Source organism: Haemaphysalis longicornis, unplaced genomic scaffold, assembly GCF_048455015.1.
Source record: "Haemaphysalis longicornis isolate Haplotype H1 unplaced genomic scaffold, Haemaphysalis longicornis Haplotype H1 scaffold_6, whole genome shotgun sequence".
Classification (NCBI taxonomy): domain Eukaryota; kingdom Metazoa; phylum Arthropoda; class Arachnida; order Ixodida; family Ixodidae; genus Haemaphysalis; species Haemaphysalis longicornis.
In genome coordinates, this window is record NW_027526407.1 from 147,912,619 (window position 1) to 147,936,276 (window position 23,658).

At 48.8% G+C, this 23,658-nt stretch overlaps 1 protein-coding gene across 1 annotated transcript in view; it reads right to left on the reverse strand.

The window, feature by feature from the left end:
• Positions 1 to 23,658, reverse strand: part of LOC144141186 (cytochrome P450 2A12-like) — a 73,597-nt gene that overhangs the window by 21,361 nt on the left and 28,578 nt on the right. The window lies entirely within an intron of this gene.

Sequence of the window (23,658 nt, forward strand, 5' to 3'; positions counted from 1 at the left end):
GGGGTAAATTCGTGCAGAATTACAAAAACATGTTTAAGAACCAACCGAAAGAGTCGCACCACCTGGAAAAAAGACAGGGGACAAAAGAAATTCGTTTTCGGTTTTTCGGCTATCACTCCAGTGCTGCGTTGTATGCAAGACGCAAATAATAACAGACAGGCAAGTTTAGTCTCGAGGCTTTCCACATTATGAGGTAATGGAATGACTGCTGACATTGGCTATCAACTTCCAGCCAGTAGGTTGGGGAAGGAATAGCTTCATCGTGAGAGGGGTTATAAATGGCCTGGTGTGGAAGGAGCTACTGGCTGAAAAATTTTCAACCATCTCGCTAGCCTTAGTCGGTAGCTAACATACTGAATCCTGACCGAGTCGCTACAGAGTGAACACGGACAGAGTGAACAGAGTGAACACATGTCATCGCCTGGGAAACGTTTGCAGTTTCTGTTGGTGGTCTTTCTCGTCGCCTCGAGGAAGTTCATGGCGAGCCTCGCGACAAATGGCTTCGCTTGAGTACATGTCAATATTGAAGCACGCAGAAAACTACGGCAGTTCCCGCTGCGCCGGCCGAGAGCTGGGGCAGTATGTGACTAAACATTTCACGCGTACAAAATACTAATTAAGGAGTAGCAGAAGATTTCCAGTTATTTGTCTCGGCGGCGTATCGCCAGCGTGATCTTCAAGAGCGGGTATGACTTTCAGAAGCAGATTACGTGCCTCTAGCAAATTCGGAGTTATACTGGCCATGAAAATAAATCAGGAATCCGCAAAATACGCGAGGCACGTTGCACTTAGCCCACAGAAATAAGCACCCACAGAGTGCTGTGAGCCGCAATCATCGTACTGTGGTAAAAAAGTCTGTCAGCGCGTGTGTTTGCTGCTCGTTGAACTTATCCGGCTCAGCGATACCTATACTATTCTAACAGTTGTCAAGAGTTCTCTGTCATTACATGACCTGGCAATAATTTATTTCGTCGAGGTTCCCTCACGCGAGCTATTTTGTGTTCGTCGCTTCCCTCGCCGTTACCGCTCGTCAATATTTCCACTTGACATAAAATTATTGGCGCGGCAACAACTACCGCCAGGCAAAAAAAGGACGTAACGCGGTACTGCCGCTCTTCCTCCGTCTGGTTTCTAGACGTCTTCCGTACTAATACATTACATAACTCAGCACCAAAGTTCCCCTAATTTTTTTTTCAGTGAAATTTTTTTTTGAAAGACACGTGTTCATGAAGACAGAAAAAAGACCGCTGGAAGGTGATTTCGTGTTTAAACAAGAAAGGTCAACGCCACCACGCCAACGCTTCTCTGAAAAGAAAATAATCGTGCCGCTTTCGAAAAACGCCAAAAGGGATAAGGCACGCAAATTGAAAACTATGACAACAGTAATAATATTCATTTTGTTATTATTTCTTCTTTATTTCAGGAAAACGTATTACAGGTTGCGCGGTCTAACAAAGTAACACTGGGCTTAAACGGCAGCCCCGACATGCAACATAAACTGCAGATGAAAAAGCACTGTAACGTGTACACAGAAACACATTGCGAAATACTTACGAATAAAAAAAGAGAAAACAAGTCGGCCTATGATACTTAGGACATAAGGGAAACAATCCAGATAGAAACTATCAGATTGTTCATTAAACCAGTCATAGCTTATTAAAGACTCATACAAAAGAAGGAAAGTGACAAATTCAGACTTTGTTTAACACACAAAGTTTGCTATGCTTTGACAAATCATCCTGTGGTTACATCTGAGAAAAAGCACTGTAAAGCCGAGAAGTAGAACTTAATACTGATATACGGACCTAGAAGTACAAGGCTGTGCGTGGAAAGCTGAAGGGGCTCGGAATGATCGTCTCAATTTAAATGAAACTACAACCTACAAAGCAATTTACATGCCTAAATGGTGTAATATTTATTATGTGCTACTCCGTTTCAAAAACCAATACTGGGAGACAGTTTGTTTACATAGAAAGGGACGTAATAACTCCGCACTCTTATACGGTATCTAGTTGAGCATGGGGGAGAGAGAGAGAGAGAGAAGACTTTATTGAATGTTCGCCTGCCGGAGGGACGAGCAAAGGCTCCGCGGAGCCAGCCCGTCTCTCGACGCTGCCTAGGACGTCCTCGAAGCATTGCCCCGCAGGCGTCCGCCAGTTCGGCGCGCGAGCGGCCTTCGGGGATGTCCCCTCGAGCCCTCCGTCGGCGCCTCCCCGGGCTTCTGCCTGGCGAGAGCCGCCTCGTGCTGCTGGACGGCTTGCAGCTGCTCCGTCAGATCCGACGATGCAACCGCTCGTGCGATGGGATCCGGCAGCCGCCCCTGTGGCGCGGCCGCTTCCGTTGGGTAGCGGAGTTACATTAAATGTCTGTCGCCTTACACAACGAACAATGCATAAAATTGCCTAAATGCGCGAGGGGAAAGGCGTTTCTTTACGGCAGTTGCTATTCTTAATTGATCAAAATTTGGTAGGAACAGTAGTTTTAAAATATCGTCCTTATTCTCATAGTATATTTTAAAGACGGTTGCCATTAAAAGGTAAACTCTGTTTATGCAAATGGCCAACTGTGCCCACAAGCAATGACCTCCTGCTAGCTTTAACTCTTGCGCGGTCTTCTTCCGCTTTCACAACATTCGGAGCGCACTCCTACATCTCTCCCTTGCCTTCGAGCACCGCCTAATGGCCAAACAGGATGGCAGACCACTATGGACACGGCAAGAAGCTCAAACTGTACCCCGACAGTTTCTACATTGCTCCCCCTCCGGGGTGGCATCAACCCGATGCCAGTAGAACATGCACACGGAGGGGCAACGGAAAGAATATGAATACACAGAACAAAATAACAAGAGACGGAAAACAAGTCAGCACAAGGGCAGCAGTAACTGGGAAAAAAATACCTGCACAGCCGGTCAAACGGGAGGGCCCAGTGGCCGGGCGTGATACCGCTTTAGGCGCTCCGCGTGCACAACTTCACAATTCATTCCTCGCAAAAAAACCTTGGAGTTGCCTAAGGTAATACCTCGTAGTTCAAATCAGAGATACGTCGGATAACATTGTAGGGAACGAAGTAACGATGCAGCAGCTTCTCCGACAGTTCACGACGGCGGATAGCGTCCGTGCCAAAACAAGATCGCCGGGAAGATACTGCACATTCCTTCGTCTGAGGTTTTGTTGCCGGGCGTCAATTTCTTGTCGCTTGCGGATGCGAAATCCTGTCAGCTGACGAGCTACATCAGCTGTTTGATTGAATTCAAGAAACTTCGGTGCCGGTTACATCATCGTTATCCGCAGGGAGCATTGCATCGAGGTTTGCCGCCACTGGGCGGCCAAAAACAAGCTCAAGTGGTAAGAACCGGGTCGTTTCCTTCGTGGCTGTAATATAGGCGAAAGTGGCATAAGGGAGAATTTCATCCCATGTATTGTGCTTCAGGTCGTTGTACATAGACAACATGTCAACGAAAGCTATGTTAATTCTTTCCGTCGTACCGTTTGTTAGGGGGTCTCGCTGTGAGTACTGTGTGTCCAATATTTCACGCATAAAGTCACATGCGAAAGCCGTCTCCCGCCCACTCACTACTACAGCGGGCGCACCATGTCTGAGTGCAAGTTTGTGAAGGAAGAACTTCGGAACATCGGGAGTGGTTTCACGAGGACGAGCGTGCTGCGCAGCATATCGCGTTAAGTAATTCATTGCCCAATGAGCCACGTTTTCCCTGAAGCTGACTAGGGGAAGAGGCCCAGTAAATCAATTCCTGAGGGTATAGTGGGTGAAGTAGTCCTGCAGGTTTGATTGCTGCCGTATTCCAGCGCTGACAGTCCCGACAGTTCATGAAGTACTGTTGCACCTAGGCTAAGAGCTTGGCCCGTAATATTTCTTATGAATTCTAGCGAATGTGCGAATGACCCAGAGGTTTCCAGCTTCATGCTAGTCATGGGATGCTTGTAAAAGTTTCGTGCTTAACTCTGCCGGTATATCAAGAAAAAGTTTCATTTTACTCCGATAGTAATTTCTATGTAGTCAAGAGTTCGAGGAAAGTTCGTCTGGTGAGGTTTCATTATGAGGACGAAATGCGGTCGCTGACCAAGTCAAGGTGACAACACAGAGATGTTTCAGGACCCTTACGGGTTCCTTGATTACACTAAGCAGGCAAGAGCCGTAGGTCACTTATTATTCTAAATGTGACCTAACGAACGGGTGTAGCTTGCCGGCCGATTGCCATCTGTCCTATTGATAGCGTCCCTTGTCTTTTGAATGAACAGGGATTCGAAAAGTTTTCTCGTGGCTGGGTTTTTTTCCTTGGCTATTATAGCGGCGTTATCCCAGTCGATGGAATGACCGGATCATCGGCATGCTCGGCCAGGGCGTTGGACGCTTTCTTGTGGCTGCCCACTCTCCTTTTGGGTTCCTTTAATCTCCTTCTGAAGTTGCCAGTTTCGCCCAACTGCAGCTACAGTTTCCGCATGGTATCTTGTAGGCAACACCGGGGTATCTCTTGCTTTCCAAGCGACCTTTCACTTTCACGAGCTGATTCCTCAGCTTGTTGGACGACATGTGGGCAACGCGAAGGGCATGCGTTAAAAAGATACGGCTTAAACCTTTGCTGACCGCAGGAACGTATGGGATGCCGGCGCATCTTCGATATGACTTGCCCTGGGATGGCCTGGGATAGAGAACATGATCTTCAGCACTCTTAATAAATTTTTCCGGGTACCCGTTCGTCAGTAATTCTTGATGTATCGTCTCAAGTTCTTTCCTCCTTTCGCCGTCACTTGAGCAAATATGTGTTGTTCGCGTCACAAGGGAAGAAATGACGGATTGCTTGTGACAGGCTTGGTGGCACGTCTCAAAATTTATCTCCGGTATGCGTCGCCTTCCTGTGCACAGCAAACGAAAGACTACTTCTTGCACGCCTGAGCTTGACATCGAGGAAAGGAAGGCTGCTGTCACACTCATATTCTGCAGTGAATTTTATGGAGGCTTCTATTGAGGTAAAAAGAACCAGGAGCCGTGGGGCATTGTTTTTATTCATGATGCAGAGCAGTCGTCCAAGTAGCGGACGAATATCTTGGGCCTGGGATCAACACCAGTGAGGGCCTTCTGTTAAATGACTTGCATGACCAAATTTGGTGTAGTAAGGGATATGCAAGCTCCCGTGGCAGTTACGTAGATCTGCTGGTAAACCTGCTCGCGGTAGGTGAAGTATGTGTTGCTTCAACAAAATTCGAGCAACTCACACACGTGTTCTACCTCTAAAGATGTGCGTTCCGCGAGCGTTTCGTCTGCCAGAAGGACCTCTTTCACGTTGCTACGGCCACGTCGACAGGAGTCGCAGCGAAGAGCGACTTGACGTCGAAGAACACCAATACATCGTCTTCATCCAGCTAAATGTCGCCCACTTTCTCCACGAAACCTGAAGAATTGGCAATGTGAGTTGCTGTCTTTCCGGCGAGCGGGGCCAACACTTGGTGTAGGTAACCCTTAAGTCGGTGCAACGGCGACCTTGTGAAGTCGACGATGGGCCGTACCGACTTACGGCTCTTGCCTGCTTGTGTGATCAAGGAACCCATACGGGTTCCGAAACGTCTCTTTGTTTTCACCTTGACTTGGTCAGTGACCGCATTTTGTCCTCACGATCGGAATTTCGTTTGTAAAGCATGTTGTTTCGTAGACACACCGATGTGAATCCTCTAAGAAAAGCATGGGGTGTACCAGAGTTCTTATCCCGCAGGTATTTAATGAAGAGTCTGAGTTCCACGTCGGCCAGTTTCCGGTCAGGCCTATCTGCCGTTTGGATCATCCCGACAAATGGAAAGTCCTCCTTGCCGCCATCAGGGGAATCGGTGGAAATCGGTGCCTTTGACCAACAATCAGCATAGCTGTGCTTGTTACCCGACTTGAACACAGCTGTAGCGTCGTCCTGCTGCAGCCTTAAACTCCATCGAGAGAACCGTCCAGAAGGGTACTTGAGGTTCGCGAGCCAGCAGAGGGATGGTGGTCGCTGACCGCTCTGAATAGTCTTCCATACAGGTATGGATGAACTTTGCTGACAGCCCAGGCGATTGCAAGCCATTCCTTTTCTATCGCCGAATAATTACTTTCTGCTTTAGAAAGGGTCCGACTAGCATAAGCTGTAGTAGCGTTTTCCACTCCGTCCTGACATAATGCAAGAATAGGGTCAATTCCCACATTCCTGGCATTAGTGCGGGTTTTCGGGCCGGCGGGGTCATCGAAGGGAGCTCTGTTTAGTCATCTACGCAGCGTGTCGAAGGCTTGTCGAAGGCGCATCAAAGGCGTATCGAAGAACAGCACATCATCTTCCATAGGTCGGGTCAGTGACTCGGCGATATTCAAAACGTCCCCAACAAATCGTCTCTAATAGGCACAGAGGAACAGAATACGTCGCACAGCCTTCTTATCATTTGGAGGGCGAAATGACGCGACGGCAGTCGTTTTCTCACGATTGGGACGACCACCGGCGACATTTAAATTATCACCAAATAATTTGTGTTCTTCGAACCCCAGATGACACTTTTGTTGCCTAATGGTCCAATCTGCAGAGCGGATAATTTCCAGGACACTTTTGAGCCGTGACAAGTGCTCGTCAAATGAACTGGAGAAAACGACTACGTCGTCCAGGTGTGCAAGACAGTACTGCTATTTAAGCGCAGCGTGGGCGGTATACCTCGTGAGCTGGAATGCAGATGGCACAGAGCATGGGCGGTAGGGTAGTACCTTGAATTCATAGAGGTCATCTGGTGTAACGCATGCCGTCTTCTCAAGGTAACGCTCGTAGACATCGATCCGCAAATTTACTGACTTAAAGTACAGGGTGACAAGAATTTGGCATCGCGCCATCGGTCCAAAGTGTCGTCAGCCTTTGGGAGCGGATAAACGTTGCATTTCGTTATACTGTGTAACCGGCTGTAGAGAAAGCAGAAGCAGCGCGTTTTGTCTTTTTTCCACACACGTACGACAGGACAGGCCCATGCGCTCTTTGTAGGCTGGATGACATTATCGATTAACATTTCTTGGACATCGTAGCTGGATGACCTGATCGCTTAGCATTTCCGAGTAGCATTGCTTCACACACCTTCGGGAAAACTCTGTAAGGGTACTGGGAACGAGTCATGTGGCTTGGTCTGTTAGGATGCGGTGCTTCGTCACATGAGTCTGGCGGACTTTGGGCGTCATGGTGAAGCAGTCAGAAACTTCCTGCACGAGACTCATTGGATCATTCTTCAGAGGCGGTGTTGAATGTTTTTTTCCGTGACTCGCTTCATGGAAATGTAATTGTCGATTTCTTTGGGTCAGTAACTGGACCATTCCCTCGAAGGAAGTCCTCACCAAGGTGGAATTTCTTTAGAGCATTCCTGTTGGACGACGAAGGTGCCGAACCCTTTGATTTTAATCCGAGCAGTGCACGTACCCATTAGAATAATCAAGTGACGTCCTTTGCAAATCTGCAGGCCAGTCCAGGGCGTCAGCACCTTCTTCAGTGTGATGGAAAAGGCTTACTCATAACGGAATGGTCCGCCCCAGTGTCAGAAACGGAGTCACCTCGCGTCCATCGATTTCCACGGAGACATCACATGCTAAGTGTAGGGTGGCATAGCTCCTGGTTTCCGCCTTGTCGCTTGCCTCTCGCTCTGCTCGTCGTCGTGGCAGTTGAGGCTCTTCGTAAGAATCTATGCCAGAGGCCTCAGCTCCGGGGCCGCGCAGTTTAATTTCCCCGCCTTTCAGGGCTGCGCGATGGACGATCAGCAGAACTGGGGGCGAAGCGTGGACTCGAGGATCGGCGTTTCATGGGCGATGGCGAACCTGACACTTGGCGTCACGGTGCGAAAATATTTTGACAGTCGGCGCCGTAGCCTGCAATCTCTTGCAGGCACTCACCATTCATCGGACGCGGAGCATTTCGTTGCAAATGCTCGCTAGCCGATACGACAATAGGGATATGCGCGGCAGACATGCCCTTCTTGTCCACAGTGGAAATAGAGTTGTCTGAGGTCAGGAGGGTACCACAAATCATTTTTCTGCTGTTGTGTTTCCGGCGTATATCGCCGCTGCTGCGAGGCCTGGGGTTGAGCGGGCGGCGTTGGCGCAGGGGTAGCGATGGTCTGCAGCGAGAAGTGTTGGTACTGCGGCACAGCAGCTACGTATGAGAATCTTGGTTCCTCCCGCTGTGGCTCCTGTATTGGCTGATAAATACGCATAGCTTGATGGACTTCTTCTCGTATCATTTTAGCGATAGGCACCGTCGCTGCTGAAGTCTGATGCTGGCGCAATGCCTGGAGCTCCTCTCGCACGATTTTTCACACCAGTCCGCGAAAATCAAAGCAGTTTTTCAATGCTGTCATGCAGCTTGCGTTGGAGACAGTGGCTTCAGCTCGGCCGTAATGTCCCTACGCTGAAATGCGCTTTCAATTGTGGTTGACTCGCTGACGAATTCGGCAATCGTTCTTGGGGATTCCGCATTAGCTCGGCGAAGATGTTCTGCTGGATGCTGCGCATAAGGTGCCGTAATTGTCATCCGTCGTGGTTGGATCTGCGCGCCTGAAAAGCCGGGCGATATCCTCGGAGTACATGGACGCTCTCGTTGTGGCACTGAGTTCTGGCTTGAAGAGCAGCATTTTCCTTGCGGCCACTGCTCGTGTAAGTCGCCAGTAGTCGCTGGCGGAACTCCTGCCAAGACGAAACTTTGGACTCAGGGTTCTCAAACCACGTTCACGCATATTCTTCAAGAGAGAAGTACACGTTCCGCAACTTACGGCCGTCGTCCCAGCCGTTGATTGAGGGGACGCGCTTCAAGTGGTCCAGCCACATCTTCCACGTCTTCGTAAGGCTCGCCGTAAACTACTTTTTGTGTACGCTGCTGCTGATCCACGTACTGGAGGGGGCGTCCATCTGGTTCACGTTCACTGTGTCGACGGTATGTCCTGTCAAATTGGTGTCCCGATGAGGTAAGGGGCCGCACTCCAGCGGCAGTCCTAGTAGGCAGCGGTTAGTCAGGTAACTACTGATATAAGGGCTAACCCTTTGAGGGTCGCATTTTTTGCCCAATGCGACCACCAAGGTTGATTTTATATTGCTGATGTAAATTCTTCAGATGAATCTATTTCGAGAAAGCATTATCGTAATTTTTTTAGTGTAACCATCAGGTGACGAAAAATCGTTTGTGGTGTTACGTATATATGGTTTATTCATGAGTAACACAAAACACTCTAAAAAAAACGAGAGATTAACAACCCGGCACCTTTTGAGTGAAACAACATCAGATAGTCATCAGTTTAGCGGGCACAAAAAGCGGAGAGCGCACCGGGGACGATACCGAAACCAGCCACTGCGGGCGCAAGGGCGCGCGCGGCCGGATGCGGGAGCGACATACGGCGCACCGCCAATAAAATACAAAAAAGGACTAAAAAGATCCTCATAAGTTGCGTAGGCGATCTTGATCTGTAGCAGGCGCAAGAAGCGAGAGGCTCCCGGGCGCGCGGTTGGCGATACCCAGGGCACCCCCTCGTTAGCGTATGCGCACGTGATAGCCCGTCCACAGCTGAAGTAAATCATCAGAAAATAAAAAGAAGACCCATCGGCGCAAGCAAAAAAAATACGACGTATTTAAAAAAAAACCACTGAAGTAAATCATCAATAAATAAAAAGAAGAGCCATCGGCACAAGAAAAAAATTGACGCTTTTCCGAAGTGCGGCAGCACATGCCAAGCAAGAGAAGTTGGCGAAAAGGCGGGCTTTTTGAAGATACAAGCAATGCCGTACCTGTACGTGATTGACCATTTTGAAAGTGTTTACTGATGACGTAAATGTACGGCCATGACCCTCAAAGGGGTCACAGGTGATGTTGAAATAATGCGCTTATGAATAATTCAAATATTTACCGGTGCTTTCCTAATTTATATACTTGTAAAATTTTATGTGCGACCTAACAACGGGAGCGTCCATGGCTACGGCACCGTCCATCGTGATGGCGTAGCGCAACGTTCCCCCAACACTTTGCATATGAGTAAGGCATGTCTGTGTGCCCAATGGGGTTAAAATTAACATCGTAACGCGAGTAACCCAGGTTCGAATACTAGCAGGGAGAGCGGTTTCATTTTCGAAGCCTGCGTTTGGATACGTGACGCCATAATTACGCAGTACCCATGACACAAACACGGCCTATTGAGTGTTCCGCGATTTAAAGCACCGCACATAACAAATGGTGACGCTAATGCAGCAGAACATGAGCTCTGAAGCCGGCTGTACATGCTGCGAAGTTACCCCCGCGTTCGCATGAGCGGCGCCGCTCTGTGTCGCGCAACAACTTTTAAGTGTGAATGCACTTTATAAGCGACCCCAAACCATCCACCGCCGGCGGCAGCGGCGGCGGCGTCGGCGGCGTCGGCGTCCGCAGTGCTCATCTATATTTAAAAAAGAAACAGCATCCGGCGCCAGGTTTCGATCCGAGGACTTTGCGGCCGCAGCGCGACGCTCTACCGACCAAGCCACGGACACTTTTTTTTTCTTTATTACCTGCTTGGTACAATAGAACAAAACAAAAGGACATGCTTACAAACAGTACAAGGTAAAATAACACCAACCAATACACTGTGGTAGGTGCAGCTGAGTTAAAACCGTCATATGGTTACAAGGTCATCCAATAAGTGCATCCAGTTTGGCATAGCCTCTTCGAGTTTGTACACATCTCGGATGTAGGTCACACTCTCAGTGAAGTGGTCCTTAGCAGCCCGCCCGTTTGGGTTCAGGCTCAGAAGCATAAACATGTCCAGAGGGACACCGTCTTCATTATCGGTAGGCAAGAACCGTATACCAAAGGGTGTGATTGGTAATGCCTTTTTAAGTGTTCTCTGGAGGATGTCCCAATGGAAAACGGCATCTGAACAATCCAATAATATGTGCTCAACTGTTTCTGGCCTATGGCAAAAAACACAGTTTACGTCCCAAGGAACGAAAATACCTCTTTCCTGCAACCATGGTTTCACGGGCAGTGTCCCAGTGTGCAGCTGAAAAAAGAAACTTTTGGCTGATGCCTTCACCGGCATCTTTTTGACTCGCTTTAAGACATTCATTGAAGTGGGATTAATACCTATGGGTCTGTAGACGGGAACAGGTAAGCATATTTCAATGACATCTTTATACAGTTTTCTACGTGATACACCGCTGAGATACTCCTGTGAAAACCGCGCCTTTAGAAATTTATACGACCATACAACTTCACGCAGAAATCCTCGAAGGCTGGTCCTTGGTACAGCGCTTGTAGAAACAATGAAATCAGGTAGTGCCTCGCAGTCTTATCTGAATCATTGTCCGTAGGAAGCTATCACTTTGGTCTCTTAGAAACAAAAAACGTGACACCACTTGTCTCAAAAATAAATGCACAAGTCCCAGACCCCCCGACTTAACAGGAAGAAACAAATTGGAACGGCTCATGCGCTCCCACGACCAAGCCACGGACACGACGCTGATATCAGTGTTAGTGACGCGCCTTATATCTTTAACGCATTCAAACTACGTCGTCAGCGGCGTGCGTTGGCGACTCAGCGGCGTTATAGCGGCTTGATAACTGCGTGGTGTACACGTGATACTACAAACCCGATGGAAGAGATGGAAGAGAAGGCGGCGAGGCGGTGGGCTGCGGGGGCCGAGCGCAAGCGCCGCAAGCGGGCCGACAACCGTGCATTCGCACTTTCACATTCTCCCCCTCGGGGAAATGCGGGGGAATTTTTTTTCGCAGCTTCGAAAGCAATGAACGTAGATCGTTTGGCCGCAAGTATGACATTGCAGCTGCGAAGTCGAAGCACAATTCGCATCATGTAGAACGGAATTGAGACGGATCGAATTCAAGCACGTTTGGCCCGATTTGAGGTGGACTGGAAAAACGCTGATGCGGGCTTCTCCGTCAAAGCGCCCGCATCTAGCCCCGGGTCAAGTTCACCAAGAAAAAAGAACATACGCCCACTCAGTCACAAAGACCCGCCCATGTGCCCTTCAATATTTCTAGCTGAACGTTCGCTCATTTAGCTATTACAGATATGTCATATCGTGCCAAGTGACATCGTGCGGTGACGTGCAGAACAAGCGACAAGCTGGCGATGTGATATCGTGCCAAGTGACGTCGTGCGGTGACGCGCAGGACGGGCAGGCGAGCATGCGCCTTTCCTTCTCTTTTTGTGAACGCCGATAAGCATCGGAGCTGAACTATTTAAGCCGCGCTATCGCTTCAATAAACGTTCTTGTTGTTGGAGCAGCAGTCTCTGCTTGGTCACTACATTGGCGACGAGGCACGGTCTGGACCGTGCGGGCCGCCGGAAACAGGCGTGATGGCGTTGGGTGGCCGTATTTCGGACTTTGATGTGCATGGAAGTTCGACATGGGAAGAATACGGCGAGCGCATCGAACTGTGCTGTGCCGTCAACAAGGTGTCGGAAGCCGTGGACAAGAGAGCGGTGCTGCTGAGTTGGTGCGGGCAGGAAACGTACTCTCTGATATCGACGCTCGTCAAGCCCCTACGACCGCCGAACGTGGAATACGAGGTCCTCAACGACACCGTACAGAACCACATTCAGCCAAAGCCGTCCGAGCTGTATTCGAGGTACGTGCTTTCGAAACAGGACCAGGAATTTGGCGAGTCTGTGGCCGACTACGTCACTGCCTTGCGAAGGTTAGCTTGAAACTTTGGGTTCGGCGGGGACAAGTTGCCGCTTAGTGAAACGCTTCGTGACCGGTTGGTTTTCGGAATCGCTGACGGAGTCGTGCAACAACGGCTACTGGCGGAAAAAAAACTGACTTTCGAAGCAGCGTACGATCTCGCAGTCACGGCAGAGGCTACAGCTAAGCAGCACCAAGCTATAAGCGAAAGAGGACGAGGAGCTGAAGCTCAGCTAGAAATGACCGCGGAAGTAGGCTCGCGAGCTAAAATGCCGAACGCGGAAAACCACGGAAGCCAACGTGTCGCGGGGGCGCGTCAGCAGGGTGAGCAGCGTTGTTTTCGGTGTTTGGGCAACCACGCAGCTGTGCGGTGCAGGTTCAAAAATGCCAAGTGCTTCAAGTGTTCCGGAAAAGGACACATAGAAAGAGCATGCAAAGCAAATAAGACGCAAGCACAGGATCAGCTGGCTCAGACTACGGGTGGCACAGGAACCGAGTACGATAGCCTATTCAGCATCGGCCAAGTCGCAAGCGCTGTCCCGAAGTACGTAGTTGATGTCGAGATTGGCGGAGAAAATGTGAAAATGGAAGTGGATTATGGGGCAGCGCGATCTATTATCAGCCAGATGGACTTTCAAAAACTGCTGGTGTCAAAGCGTGGAAAGCTGGAAGAGCCGGACACGCAGCTGGTAACCTGTACAAAAGAGGGTATCGAGATTTTAGGAAAAGCCGTGGTGCCACTGAGGTTCAAGGGTAAAAACAGCGAGTTGCCGCTGCTGGTTGTCAAGAATGACGAACACCTTGCTTGGCCGCGATTGGTTCGGACCTTTGGAGATAGAAGTAATGGGTCTTCATTCCATCGGCAGGAGCCGAGAAATTTTCGCTGCCCGATTTCCGCAGGTGTTCAGCGGGTCTCTGCCTGGCGCTGTTTTACCGCCCATTCTACATCGAGCTGAAGGACGGCGCCCTGCCAAGGTTCCTAAAACGCCGAAACATGCCGTTTGCGCTGAATTATGAGGTTGTTACCGAGCTGGTTAGGCTTGTGCAGTTAGGAATATTGGACCCAACCCAAGACTCCGAATGGGCAACACCCATTGTCATGGTGCGGAAAAAGGATGGCTCGCTCAGGATCTGCGGAGACTATCGAAGCACAGTTAACCAAGCAGTAAAAAGCAATGTATATCCTCTACCCACTAAGCTAGGAAAGGGGTGGTTCTTCTCGAAGCTTGATCTGGCACAGGCGTACCAGCAGCTTGTGGTCGACGACACAACTGCCGAACTTCTCACGATAAACACGGTACAAGGGCACTACAAAGTTCGCCGGCTACGGTACGGCGTATCTGTGGCACCGGGACTGTTTCAAAGGGCAATGGACACTATCCTTGCTGGACTACCTAAAGTAGCTGTGTAGCTGGAAGACATCCTGGTGGTCAGCGAAATGGCAGAGGAGCATGAATGAATGCTCACGGAGATATTCGGCCGCCTAGGTAAGGCAGGACTCAGAGTGCAAGCAAAAAAATGCGAGTTGTTTCAGGAAAGCCTCGAGTTCTTGGATCATCGCATTGATAAGTGTTGCATCTACCCTTCCGAGGCGAAAGTCGAGGCCATCCACAAAGCCCCGGCCCCAACTAACAAGAAGGAACTCCAGGCATTCTTGGGTATGGTGAATTTTTACAATAATTTTTTGCGGGGCAGATCCGAAATAGCCGAGAAGCTTTACCGTTTGCTTGATGACAATGGTACCTGGAAGTGTGGCGAAGAGCACCAACGGGCGTTTGAAGGCCTAAAAAAATTGCTAACATCGCAGTCCTTGCTGGTGCATTTCAACGGAAGTGCTCCGTTCATACTGTCCTGTGATGCATCTCCGGTGGGTGTGGCTTCTGTACTCGCTCACTGTGACGAGACGGGAAATGAGCAACCCATTGCCAATGCATCAAGGACTTTGTCGAAGGCTGAGCGGAATTATGCTCAAATAGACCGAGAAGCATTAGCCGTGGTGTTTGGAGTGCGTCACTTTCATCAGTACCTCGCCGGCCGAAAATTAGCAATTCTCACAAACCACAAACCGCTGCTAGGAATATTTCGGCGCCAGAAACAAATACCAGATGTTCTGTCACCACGCATGCTACAATGGAGCCTAATGCTGTCGGCGTACGAATACCAGCTTGACTACCGCAAAATTCGGGATCACGCGAACGCGGATTGCTTGAGCAGGCTACCGGTTTCAGCATTTCGGTTAGAGGCAGAAGCGCCAGGCGACGTATTGCTTTTCGAAGCCGCCGAGTACCCGCCAGTCACTGCCGCAGAAGTTGCTTGCTGCACGTCGCAAGACAGTCGGCTATCGCAAGTACGGAAATGGATCATCGACGGCTGGCCAAAAGAAGGGGTACCGAAAGACTGCGGCGCATACGAGATAGCACAGAACGAACTGTCCGTGCATCGCGATTATGTGGTCTGCGGAAACCGCGTGGTAATTCCTGACGTGCTGAAAAAACGTGTCCTCGTCTTGATGCATTCTAATCACCCGGGAGTGAATGCAATGAAAGCTATCGCGAGGTCCTACGTTTGGCGGCCTGCGCAGATCGAAGAATTGGTGCGGCACTGCAAGGCGTGCCAGGAGAACCGGCAAAGTGAGCCGAAAGCGCCTACGCATTTCTGGACGAAACCGGAGCGAGCATGGAGCCGAGTGCGTATCGATTTTGCGGGTTCTGTCGATGGTGCCGTTTTCCTATACCCGGTTACAACTTAAGAACGGCACCTCGCGCCTCATCACTGCAACCGGCTGTTCCTCCGCTCGGCGCAAAGAGTGTGTTACTGCGAATGTTTCTGGAAGCACAAAATAAAAGAACCCCGAAAAACAAAACAAGTAAACTTAATGTTCTTGGGAGTTTAAAATTTCAATGTGAGATATATTACCACAACTAACGTGTATCAAAACGTAAAAATATTATTAAAAAATTGCCATTCCCAGTCAAAACCCGGTGCAAAAATGACAAAACAGAAAATTATTAAGAAAAAAATAACAAAGCTCAGTTAACTTTTTATGGCTTACGTGTTGTATTTTACACACGTTTGCATTATTGACTAGCTTTGAAATTACGATATGTTAGCGTATAATGGCCTTTTTGCTTCACGCATTGTATTTTTGTCCTTACATTTTCCACCATCTCATTCTCCAACATGGACGTCTCGTACGAGGTCGATTTTTTTGGCGGAGCATGACTACAGAGTACCACCTGCAGCCGCATTTGTTACTGTTTCTTGGACTCCAGATTCTTCGTCGCGTTTGTGGTCTGGGGCGAGTTCACCTCCCCCTCAGAGCCCGTCAACGCCGAAGCATCTGTACAGGAAGAACTGCAGTTCTTTGTCGTCACGTTCGGCAGACAGTTTTGAATGTCTACATGAAGCTGCGAGGGGAGCACCAGCACGTTGGCGTGAAAGAAACTTGCCGCAAGACAAGTGAGTACACCGGTGTCAGTTTCCGGAAGATTTTGGACATCAAATCCAAAGCGAAGGCGACGGGCGGGAAGCTGACAACACCTTCGCGGAAAAGGCCCGAAGCGAGAACCGCAAACGCCGCACTGCGATGTATGACGGCTTCACTTTGTGCGCGCTGAGAAACATTGTGCACGACCTCTTCCGGCGCAACGAGCCTCCTACTGCACAGAAGAATTTCGGAGGAGTGAGCATCTCCCCAGCGTTCGAACGTGGACCATCCGCCGCCTCCTGAGTGACATCGGCTTCGTCTTCGAGAAACGCGAACGGAGCTCGATGATGATCGAGCGTCAGGACGTGCTGATTTGGCGGCAGAGGTACCTTCGTCAGATCGCTGAGTACAGGCAGCAGCACCGCAAGGTGTTCTACACAGACGAAACTTGGGTAAGCGCTGGCCACACCATGACGAAGGCTTGGAGGGACAATACAGTGAAAACGTCTGAGGACGCTTTCCTGCGTGGTTTGACGACTGGGCTCAAACAGCCATCCGGAAGAGGAGCGCGGCTGATGTCACCCACATCGGCAACGAGGATGGCTTTGTTGACGGCTGTCTGTCCGTCTTCAAAGGAACGAAGTCGGGAGACTATCACGAGGAAATGGACGGCGAGCATTTCGAGGCTTGGTTTGACTCTGTTCTCACTAAGCTGCCCCAGGGTAGTGTTGTCGTCATGGACAACGCGTCCTACCACTCTAGGCGCCTGGAGACTGTCCCGACCATGTCCTCACGCAAGCCTGACATACTAGTCTGGCTGACATCAAAAGGTATCCCGAGTGATGCAACGATGACAAAGAAGAAGCTTCTTGAACTGGTGGTGATAGTGAAAGGCCAGTTTGTGAAGTTCAGAGTTGATGTCGCGGCAGAAAAGGCTGGGTGCGTCGTTCTGAGGTTGCCACCATACCACTGCGAGTTTAACCCCATCGAGATGATCTGGGCGCAGATGAAAGGTGAAGTTGCTAGGCTGAACACTGACTTCAAGATTGACAGTGTGCGGAAGCTCCTCATCACAGCAGCTGAGAACGTTTCTCCAAGCAACTGGGCCAAGGCTGTTGAGCACGTCATTGGAATTGAGGACAAGTGCTGAGAGGCGCGTGGGTTCAGCGTCCATGTGGAGCCAATCATCATCAGCCTTGGAGAGGAAGACGACGACAGCTGTGGGAGTGCAGATGACGACCTCTCCGGCATCGAACAAATGGAGTGAGGCTTACCATGCTGCAGTCTTCAGCTCCGAAGCTCCAAACGGCTCTTTTAAGAGCCCACCAAATGTTGAATAGCGGTCTGGCCTACAGCGAGCTTGCCACCTGTGTATCCTCCCACTATGTTTGCTTTATGCAGCAGAATTCAACTTTTTTTCTGGAACAATACCAAGGTTGTTTACATGGCTGGTCAACAATGTAGGGCTCAGGAACATGAAACATAAAACTAAGGGGGATGGTGACACAATCTTGCATTATTTAAAAGACAATCTTGTATTATTGAGGCGACGCTCAAACTTTATGCTCGGCTGCCTCCCGCCTACCTATCTTTGTGGCCTCACGCTCAATTCTTGCCTTAAAATATTTTCATGCGGCCACTTCTGCAGTGTTGGTTTCACGGTTTCCAATGGTCTTGTTTACCTTTTCAACGAGTTGAGGTTTGTGAACAGCGCCAGGATTCGTTATCCGGCGATTGCTGGTCTTTCTTTCCACACGAGCCAAGCTGATTAATATGGAGAAAGACACTAGTCCATGGTCAGAAAAGACGTGCGACACCGCATCTAACCACCCACTGCAAGAAGTCCCTGGTAACGCAGAAGCGGTCCAGGTGAGCTTGAGGCGTGCCATGCCGCCATGTGTTGCGGGGTGGCACCCCACTGACGTCCCGGGTCCACATGGATTCTATCACTGTCCCACAAAACGAACATTAGTGTACAATCTGAGAGTGTCTGGCTCTGCTCTCCCTTGTCGCTGACACTTTACGCAGTTAATATCCCCTCACAAAGAAGAAATACATTTCCCGTTACATTACGTGGTACTGTTTGTGGGGAAGCAAACAGGTCAGTACGAGCTTACGCCTTGTCGGGGGAATGCACCCAAAGGAAACAGAAAAACTTCCCGCTCATTTTTGCATCGACCAGGGAGAAACCACCATCTGCCCAAGCTTGCAGTCAACAATTTTAAGGAAGTCTTTTTTTCTGTAAGAATGGCTGTTCTGCCCGCACGACTACATTTAGCAGGCTAACTTACTGTCCAACCAACAATTTTTTTGACGTTGCTACCATGTGTGCCCTGCCTTTCCACAATACACTCTTCTACCCTTGGAACGAATGCCAACATGTTGCAACAATGCACAAGATACGCTGAATACCATCAGGGCAAGGCTGTCTGATCAAGTTCTCGGACTGCCTGAAACTTTCAGCGACAAGCTTCAACGAGAGGAATGTGCCTCGCGGCAGTACAGAAATTTTTTTTTAAATGGCTGCTACGATAACTAGCTGCTGTACAAAATGTGCTCATGTCGTTTTGTTCTCTTTACGTCTAATTTGTGGCGTTGTGCCTGATGAGTAGGAACCTTATGCGCATAAGCTTGAAATTGTCTTGCAGCATTACGTGACCTGCAACCATATTTCTCGTTGTTTGGTGATTTTATTTCATTTGGAACTGCTGGCAATGAAGAGTTGCCGAGGTGCTGAGGCAAAAAACGACTTGTATAGCAATCTCACTAAGCCCCTTTGCACCGGCAGAATTTGGAAGTAAGGTATAAGGGAAATCACTGCAGTGTTCTGAGTGGCATCATATGCTACTTATGTGCTTGAATGGACTTCTCATGGCAGAGCCACGTATGGGATGTTTTGTTTTCACTGAGGATGTGTACTTTTTCCTCTCGCTACAGGTGTGCTTGTATGTGATTTCAAGTCAAAGCTTGCAGTGTAATTCAATGTATGTAATATGTAATTAAAAAAATTACATTTTACGGTGCAGTTGCAATTTTGCAACACATCCCTGGCTTGGTGTCGTGTTGAATGGTATCAAAAAAGCAGCCGTTGCGATTTTTGTGCATGTAGAGTACACTGCTTATAACGAATGCATGTATAATAATCTCAGGCTCATTGTAAGACACGATAAAATGTGACTCATATTATGGGCATGGGGAGGTCATTGAATGCAACTTTGTTTTCATTAAATGCAACTTAGAAGACTGAGTGTCAAGTTTGTCGAAAGTGCCTCACGTAGTTAAATAGGCAGCTGAATAAAAGTGTAAGCAGCTGTTTCAACATCTAGACTGTAAAGCATACTTCAGGGAGAAATGTGAGATATCGAGGTTCTTAGCAGTGCGTTATTGTGATAATGTGGAGGCAACATTGAACAAAACTGTGTATGGGCACTGTGAATGTCTTCAGACACCTGTGGTAGTGCCCTAGTGGTAAATCCAGATGGAAGCCCTGCAGGGAATCACCTATCGCACTCTGGATTCTGTTGTTCAGTGAAGCTCCATGTCAAAACCACACAACATGTTTTAGCCCAATTTAGTTTTGGGGGGGGGGGAGACGCCTGCTAATGTTTCTGGGTTCTAATAACCTTTTCATATTGGTAAATTGGTACCTCAAGCTTGTGTCCATGATACCTCAAGCTCGTATCCTTGAGTAAGTCTGCCAGTGAGACTGTCTGCATCATGCCCTTGTTTTGGCACTTCAATTTGCATAGAAGACACTACAACTTTTCATTCATAAACATTTCAGCGCAAAAGGGAATAAAAACAAATGCTGTTTATAGGTGGCGGTTCTCTAGCCAAATTATAAGTGTGAATAATTCACTCCCACATATAATTAAGAGAAAAGCAAACTTTTTTGCTATTTGGCTTGCGATTTCTTTGAGCTTTCCCCAGCAAATGCAAATTCAAGCAATAGGCATAAAAAGGTGAGCTGTAACTATGACGCCAAAAAATTTTCCCTGTACAGGCATTTTCCCCAGTATCGTAAAATGACAATCCAAATGCCGTGTGTTAGGGCGTATTAGAGCGTAAAGAAGTGAAATAGCCTGTTATAACCTATATTGGCGTTGTCAAAATCGCAATTGCTATGGCAGCTGCGAAAGAGCATTTTTCAGGAATGGAGAATTTACCATCTATTTCGAGACTAGATCAGAATCGCATTGCGTTGACACTTGAGCAGAACTAAGCTTAAAAGCGCTTTTCCCCAAAAATGTGCAGCACCGTGAAGCACGGTTTTTACGCGCAGAGACTTCATGGTCGCTTCCTGTAAACTGCAGGCTTTCTTGTCAAGACTGTGTAAAAAAACGCGTAACAGTGCGATATTAAGGACAGTCGTAGAAATGACGGCAGTGCTTAGTCAATGCACATGTAAGGAGCAATAACCAGGAATAGAAAGTAATAAACTCACGCATAATAATGAAGCAGACGCGAAGCTATTTTTCACGCGAGATCTGAAAGGAGCAATTCTGTTATTTTTTTCTTCTTTTTACAAACAGCGCGCTACCTATGTGCACCTCCGATTGGCGTGGCTTTCGTGCACACATTAATAAACACAAGAGTGTTTGATGCCATTGTTATTACCCATCAGCATAATCTAAAATAGCTCTCCGCGTCGTCGTCGAACGCGCATAATGTTGCGTACCTCGCGAAATTAATGCTTCAGCACATCGAGTACTTCACGTACGTATAACTGCATCGATCTTTGTAACACGGTGAGTCTTATATAAATTAACGACGCACTCGCTCTTTTACGCCCTATATTAAAACTTATTTGTTCATTCGTATGTCAAAATTACGAAATCTCGCGCCGTCCACGAATTGGTGAGGTGAGGTGGGGACAATCGATCAGTTCTGAAATGAGAGACGGAAGAAAAACAACCGATAGCAATCACCGACAGCGCACGCACACAATAACCACACCGGACACGAGTCGTTTCCATGATTTTCGGACTTAATCTGCCTATAAATTACTGCAGTGACGACAAACAAACTCGGTGAGAAAAGCAGATGATGTCACGCATTTACCGCAATCCTCTTTCAAAACGCGCGCGCACTGACGTCACGGGTCCGGCGCTTCGGCGGAGTGATACGCTACATGAGGTGGTGCCGTTCTTAAGTTGCAACCGAGTATAGTGGTAGTTGATGCTTTCTCGAACTGGTCTGAGGTGGAAATAATGACGTCAATGCACTCATCTGCCGTAATCGAGCGGCTGCGTAAGATGTTTGCAACATACGGACTGCCGGATTTGATTGTTTCAGATAATGGCACAGCGTTTACCAGCCGGGATATGCAGTCCTTTCTGAAGTTGAACGGCGTTGAGTACATGTACACTGCTCCCTACCACCCAGCAAGTAATGGTAGAGCAGAACGCATGGTTCGTGAGCTTAAATGTGCACTAAGAAAACAGAGTCAAGGCTATCTAGCGTGGAAAGTGTCTTGGTTCTTGTTCAAGCAACATTCACTCCTCATTCCGAGTCAGGCAAGACCCCAGCAGAGCTTATGCTGGGCAGGAACATGCGCTCGGGCCTGTCAAAACTTCACCCCGATGCGATGGACGTGGAATGCAGCCGGCAGCCTCCAGAACGAAGTTTTCTGTGTGGTGACTTTGTCTACGCAAGGAATTTTTGCCAAGGTCCTAAGTGGTTAGCTGCTCGTGTGCTACGGCGTCGGGGTCACGTCATGTACGAGGTTCAGACGTCCGACGGGAGTTTCCATCGACGCCATCGGAACCACGTGCGAAGGGCCTGGGAACCAACAACTCCAACAGGCAGGACAAGAGCTTCGTTTGCCTTTCCGGAAACGCCCGGTTCGGAGCCTGGCTCTCTGGAAGCCGGGGCTTCTCTTACGGGCCCGTGAATTCTGGGGGCGACGTCACCTGTGGCCTGGACTCCCGAATTGAGGCGTTCTTCTCGCCAGCGTCGTCCAGTGCACCGATACGACATAGATGACTAGGAGGGAGGGATGTGATATCGTGCCAAGTGACGTCGTGCGGTGACGTGCAGAACAAGCGACAAGCTGGCGATGTGATATCGTGCCAAGTGACGTCGTGCGGTGACGCGCAGGACGGGCAGGCGAGCATGCGCCTTTCCTTCTCTTTTTGTGAGCGCCGATAAGCATCGGCGCTGAACTATTTAAGCCGCGCTATCGCTTCAATAAACGTTCTTGTTGTTGGAGCGGCAGTCTCCGCTTGGTCACTACAAGATATTTTCATCCACACATTGACCGAATATTTATTGTGCACTTTTTGAGTTGATGTATTCATTTTATGTACTTACGCAATGGCGTAAAGAATTATAAATGTTGTTGAAAGCATTATTCGGCATCAGCCTCTAAATACGTTTAGTAGATAGGAATGGTTAGTCGCTGTTAAACTGACAGTTAGACTTGCCAGCAATTGCACAGCAAGAACTTCACGTACAGCCATTTTGGTGCACCGGTACAGTTATATCGATGAAAATGGGCAACATTTATGTGCCCCGGGTTCCCTACAGGTATTTTTTCAAAGAGTGCTTTGCCTACCCAGAAGACTTTACTGAAATATCGTTTTCTTCAGCGAGGAGTTCAGCGTATTGAAAAAGCACAGGCTCGGTCGTCGGTTGGTTGAAGAGTGCGGAATAATCTTCGTGAAGAACTCTAGCAACAAAGCTACATTCGCTGCTGCGCTTACGGCGACCGCTGCTCCCAGCCTGCCACGTACTTGCGAAATGCGATCAAGACGTGTAGCGGGGCGTTATACGGACGCACTACAACGACCACCGGCCTTCTCAGTTGAGGTTCCGTAACCTCAACCCATGTTCTCTCAGCCAACCACAACCTCCCCCAAGAATGCAGGCCCGAGTACATGCACAAACTGGTGGCCGCGTCTCGGTGTTCATGAAGTGAATGCCCGGTCTACCTCGGCAAATCATGCACCTCTCTGGATGGCACTCGCAAGACGAGCGGCAAGGCTACACAACCTACGAACACCACATCCCATACCGTTATTCGACAACGCTCACAGTCACATCAGAAGTTAATCACCTGTTCGCGAGGTGACCGTGAGTGAAGACGCCGTTTACCCCCTCCTTCCCGTCGTTTCGTGTAACCGAGTCTCCCTGTCTCATGTCCCCTTAACATGCAACCGCAAAATTGTATGCAGCAGGTTAGGCGAGAAACTGCGTCGGTTGGGGTAAACTGAACTCTTCCCAAGCGCTTCTTGAGAGTATGCATGCACTAGCGGAAGGAAATTTTTTGCAAGCTGTAGTTTATACTGGAGCAAGACTTTCTGTTATTCTTTTCCATCTCTGTACTCTTCTACGAAGAATAAACACCCCTACATTGGCCCTTAGTTGTGGCCCTTCGAGGGGCACATAGACGAAGCAAAAGTTTGGTTCATTTGAAAGCTTTTCTTGTTAGAATCATACTGACATCCTTTTAACGCAAATTTAGACCAAAAAAACTATATAATTAGAAAAAACAAATGGCCATGCCACTCACTAGCTCATTTCCCGCACTAGAACTTTCTTGCTGAAACTAGCCTCTACGGCGTTCT